Source organism: Camellia sinensis, chromosome 4, assembly GCF_055761805.1.
Source record: "Camellia sinensis isolate YWXY chromosome 4, ASM5576180v1, whole genome shotgun sequence".
Classification (NCBI taxonomy): domain Eukaryota; kingdom Viridiplantae; phylum Streptophyta; class Magnoliopsida; order Ericales; family Theaceae; genus Camellia; species Camellia sinensis.
The window spans coordinates 217,267,149-217,273,148 of NC_138964.1; positions in this window are offsets into that span (position 1 = coordinate 217,267,149).

Here is a 6,000-nt window from a genome sequence, read left to right on the forward strand (position 1 = left end):
TACACCTAACATAAATACTTAAAAAGTATAATATTTATGAAAAAACTTTTTAAAAAATTTACTAAATACCAAAAATATTTATAAAAAAATAAAAATTCAGTATATTTTTCATATTTTTGTGTATTTATTAATTTTTTAAAATATATTTTTATAAATATTTTACTTTTTAAATACATCTAAGTAAGTTGCATCTAAAAAAGTAAAAAAAAAATGTTTAAAATTTAAAAATATTTATAAAAATAAAATAAATACGAAAAATAAAATAAAAAAACCTTAATTTTTTTAAAAAAAAAATAAATATAAAAAATTGAAACCAAACACTAGACTTGTTTTGGCAAGTAGGTAAAAGTCATTTTTTAACTTTTAGCCTATTTTGAGATACATTACTTCGTAATTTTTTTTTACATTTTTCAAAAAAAGTAAAAAAAATAAAAACTTTTAACATATTTTTCAAAACAAGCTCATCCGACCAATTGGATTTGCGATGATCTACAGTTTGGTTTCTCAAATTCCATTTTATTTTGGACGAATTACACTAATGAATTCTATAATTTAGACCTTACATAACTTTAGTTTTTAATTTTTTAATTGTAATATATTTAATCATAAATTTTAAACATTGTTCAGAATGAGGACGATAGAAAACTACCGTTTGCTTTGTGGACGGAAGGTGTTCAATTGCACATGTGCAATCTGCCTAAACACCTTCTAAGGGCAAAGTCGTGATTTTGCCTTATTTCCTGTCCAAATAGATATTATCCTCTTTACTTCATGCAGGCGTATCATGAGCAAATCTGCCTAAACACTTTCTAAAAAAATGATAATAATTCAGAAATTCAAGCACATATTATTTTTATATAATTGTTTTTGAAGAGTAAAAATATTTTTTAAAATCATAAAATATTTTTTTTTATATTTATTTTCATCAAATTAATTTTTATTTTTCCAATTTTTTTTAAATAATCTCAGAAACTCAAGTTAAGTATCGCTACAACTTTGATATAATTATTAAACTAATTTAATAATTTTTTTAAAAAAAATCTAAAAATAATCTCAGAAGCCCAAGCCAAACATGGCCACAACTTTGATATCATTATTAAACTAATTCATTAAATCCAAAAATTCAAAATTAAAAAAGTTAAGAAGTAGCCTGGAAGACCTAAGAAATTAAGAATGAGAGAAAAAAATGAACCCTAAAATCCACACAAGTTAAAGAGAAAACACACCGCAACCACTTGTCACCTGTGGAAAGCTTGGATACAATAGAAGGTGTGACGCCCCAAAATTTGGGGACATCATAATAAAGTTTAAAACTTAAAATCAATTTTTTTAATTAAGAATCCTCATTAATGTTGTCACCAAATTTACCATCATCCATTAATTAACAACACCAAAACTAAAAGTTCTTAAATTACAACTCTAGTCAAACTTAAAACTTTGTCTTAGTACAAAGATAAAAAAAAAAAAAAAAAAAAAAACTAGAGAAAAACTAGAAAACTTAGAAAAATGTTTCATGGAACTTTAGCACACTTCAAGCTAATTAGGGCTGAATGTTGCCTTCCAACACCTTGGTGTTTCCTTCGGTTTCTTCGGTACCTGGCATGAAATGCTAAGGCAACGAGGATGCCAATGAGCGACGAGCTCAATAAGATATTACAACCCGAAATACCCACCTCGATAATAATACCCACAATGAATAATGCGTAGTAATAGAATAACAAGTAACATTTAATAAATATGATAGGAATGCCATCAGTTGAAATAATAACAATAGATAATAAAAAAATAAAAATGACAAACAGAGGTAACATTTCATCATGAGGAAAATGCCCACTTTTTCTTTTTAAATTCTCATAGATTTAGTTTATCAGATAAGTTTAAGTAACTCTCCACAGAGCACTATTTCCACTCAACCGCTAAGTAATGGCCACGGGCAATTCTGACTCTCCCTTGGTCAAATATTCAAATGTTACTTACTGTAACTACCAATGATACCCACGCACCAGGGTTACATACTCGAGTCATGACATCACGGTCTGCCCTAAGGGAACGGTCTATGTTGTGACACCTGCACCACCAACCTTATGTCGCCTACACCGATAAGAGCCGAAATACCTTTCCGTGCCATGTTAGGGTTCACAACTCACTTGCGCAAGATTCTAAACCGGGCTCACCCCATCACTTTTAAAATTTAATGTATTATTGGTTAAATTTGGTGTTTCTTTACTTATTGAGATATTCACAATAATTCAACATTTAATTACCAATAATGTTATGCCAACTCATTAAAATCCCCAACATAAAATATTACACACGTCACACAATAGTAAACAAATGTACAAAATTTAAATAAATAATTTATTTAAACCATGGTATGAAATAATAATGTAGATACCAAAAAGAAATAAATCATAATCACACACATGCATGTATTTTTAATCCACAAGATCAGACTAGAAAAATATTAAATTTTAGTCCAAATAAACAATTGAAGAGATAATTTTTGATTCCTCCTGAATCTGCCAAAATTTTCAGAATGTATATCTCGCAAATAAAATTATAAATAAATTACTTATACAACTCTAAAATTCATAAAAATCTATAAAATACTCAATAAACATGTTATGGTTATTTTTCAGAAAGCATTTTCCAAAAATAAATTATAAATAATTCTTAAAAATTCCAAGAAAATGTATGACACAGATTTATCACATTTTCTTAAATTAATTCCATACTTAAATTTATAAATCAAATCCATAATCTAAAAATTTATTATGAAACTAGACTTCTCAAGTTTCATTTTTTGTTTAGAAATTACCAGATTTGGTTTAATATAAAATTTAATGATTTTTCAAACACATAGTAAAATCTGCCTAGAGCTCCAGATTTGGTTAAAAATCTGTATAAATTCGTAAAAAATTCAATAATTATTGAATTTTTTTTGGATGAACTAGACATCATTATCAACAACTTTGTAGAAGAAATCATCTTCAAATTTTGAGTATAAAATTGTCTAAAAATTTGTACAACTTTCTGGCAGATTTAAGGGCCAAATAACATCTTCAATAATCTTTTTAATGGCATAAACTACACATGCAAGTCCAAATTTGATATACCATCATAAATTTTCATACAATTATAAATAAAATTCTATCTACAAATTTAGACATTTTATCATATGTATATAATCTAAAAATATCAAATACAAAAATAAAATGAGAAGGTTGAGAGGGTTTTCTTACTATGTTAGGTTGCTAACGATTTATCGTCCGAATTTGATTTATGATTCTGATCGTAAGATATGACTGTTCTGGCTCCATGATCGTCTTGCTGAAATTTCTCATTAATCGGATGCGATCTCACCGTTGATCTCCCATTGGATTCTCTTAGAACTTTTAGTTGTTGATCATCATCTTAGACTTAGAATTTGCAAGATCTAACCCCAAAAATGGATTCTACACGTCGAAAAACCTAAGGGTGGTCATCCCCAAAGTCATAGGACCACTCGATTAACCTAAAGGTACTAGGATGCACCGTAGCACCATGGGCCGAGAAACGCTGGATAAAATTCAATTCATCAGCCGTAGCATGCCCGAACAGAAGACCCAGAAATTTAGTTTCAATGTCACCAATTCAAATGCTTGTATCTTTTTCATCGTAACTCCGTTTTATCTTATTTTTCTGTCATTGGATTCACCTTACGGCCTAGTTTTTGGTTCACTACTCACACGCCTCGTTCCATCTCTTTTTGCATGCCATCGGATCTCCAAAATTTGACAAAAAATAAGATCATTTTCCTACCGTCTCGGACATTTTTTTCTAACCATCTTTCGGACCCCATAACTTTCTTAATTCTTAACAGTTTTACTTCATTCTTTCGCCAATCTCTTCAACTTACTTCGTACTTCATCTTACATGGCCTATTTTTCTCACTTCTTCCCGGAATGGATGGTTTTGGCATGCCGAACGTAAGCCGAAAACCAACTTTTGAACTTCAAAATAAACTTTTCCAACTTTGTTTCTTTTTCCTCCATCTTCCATCTTCCATCTTCTTCTCTTTCTTCACCTACAACACTTTGTGAATGGTGGTTCTAGATGATAATGGAAATAGGTGATGGTGGTGGTGGTGGCAGTCTGACGGTGCGCCAATGGTGGTGAAGTTCGCGGATTGGTGGTTTGAATGGTGATAGTATGGGTTGAGGCCATGGCTATGGAGGTCGGGAGGAGGAGTAAGAATAGAGATAAAGAAGAAGAAAGAGTTTTGAGAATGAGAGGTGTAGAGAAAGAGAGATAAAACGGATAGAGAGAAAGCTATGAAATTGGAAGAGAAGTAAAATGAGAAAAAGTAAAAGAAAATCAAAGAAAATGAAAAGAAATTTAAAAAAAAGAAGAAATTGAACACCTGGTCAGCATGTTCACGGCGTTTTTTTTGCTATAGAGAATGATAGCATGTGGAAGGTAAGAGGTGAGAAAACATGGGGAGCAAGCCCATGGTTTCTAATTGGATTTTAGTACTGAAAATATTAGGTTTCAGTGTCATTTGATTACAAAAAAATATAGAGAAAAATATAATAAAAATATCATACGACTCAGAAATTAATATTGAGTAATAATATAAAGTCAAAAATATTTTATTTTATTTTATTTTGAATAAATTTTCAATATAAAAATATACAGAATATTAAATTCAAAATATTGTGAATAATTATTTAAGAAAATTAAAAATATATATATTATTTTTATTATATAAAAATACGGGGTTTCGCAGAAAGAGTTGCAAAGGAAAACCTATGGTTGGCAAAAGTAGGAGGGAAACAATGCCTCTAAGTTCAAATTGTATTTTCTCTTCTATTTTTGTTTTGTTTTATTTTTTTATATTTAAGTTTTGATAGTAATAAAGAATATGCAGGCTAGTATGAACACTGATAGCAATTCCAATTAGTTCTCTAAGTGCATGTTTGATTGGAAGGATTAAAGCATGGGATTGATCCGTGGGCCCAATCATCCTATGTTTGTTTTGACATTTTGGTTTAGGATTATTAATCCAATGGATAATTAATCCAACAAATTTGTAGGATTATTAGTAATGGGGTAGGGGTGGGATAATTAATACCACACTAATTTGATAAGATTATTAATACCTCACTATTAGTGTTGTGAATCAAACATGGCCTAATAGTAATGGGAAGCTAACAAAGTGCCAGTCACCCAAGAATGAGTACTAAGACAAGACCAATGGCCACTTCTAATGTTACTCAGCCAAGCGTGCACAGTAGACCAAGACTAGCGAGCAATACTAGCGCCAGTCGATCAAATTTGCACTACAAAGCAATACCAATTACCAATACTTGTCCAACCAATTCAAGCAAACAAATCAAGACCAATAGTGTTGAAGCCAAGTTGTCAACCCATGGAATCCGAACCAAGATCAACTTTTGCTTTGGAAAGGGGAAAAAACCTTTTGCTTCTTGTTAGAGGAAAATAACTATTGCTGGACAAGATGATGAGAAACATTAATGATCACTAATATCTTTTTTTGAATGCTTTTGGGTTGTAATTAGTGGTGAAGGGAGCATGTGACTAAGGGGTCACGTTTCCCGGCTGGATTTTAGAATTTTTTTTTTTGTAAATATAAAAAAAAATATTTTAAGTAAAAAATTATAAAAATATTATTAGAGTGAAATGCTAATAACATTTTAAAAATTATGAAAACAATAATGGTTGTTTTGATTTAAAATGAAGAGACTATTATAAATAAACCATATTAGCTATGAAATTTTTTGAATGTGACAGGGATGTCATTATTAGTGATATGCAAGTATAAGTAATCTCACTATAAAGATATAAAATTTATTAGATTGTTAGTTACATTTGACATGTGAGGTTCACTCTTTATACGTTTATTTACCATTAATTGGTGATATCACATACTAATGATGCCGTGATATTACCATTATATTGAATTTTTAATCAAATTTTGTATCAAAAAATAATTTATCA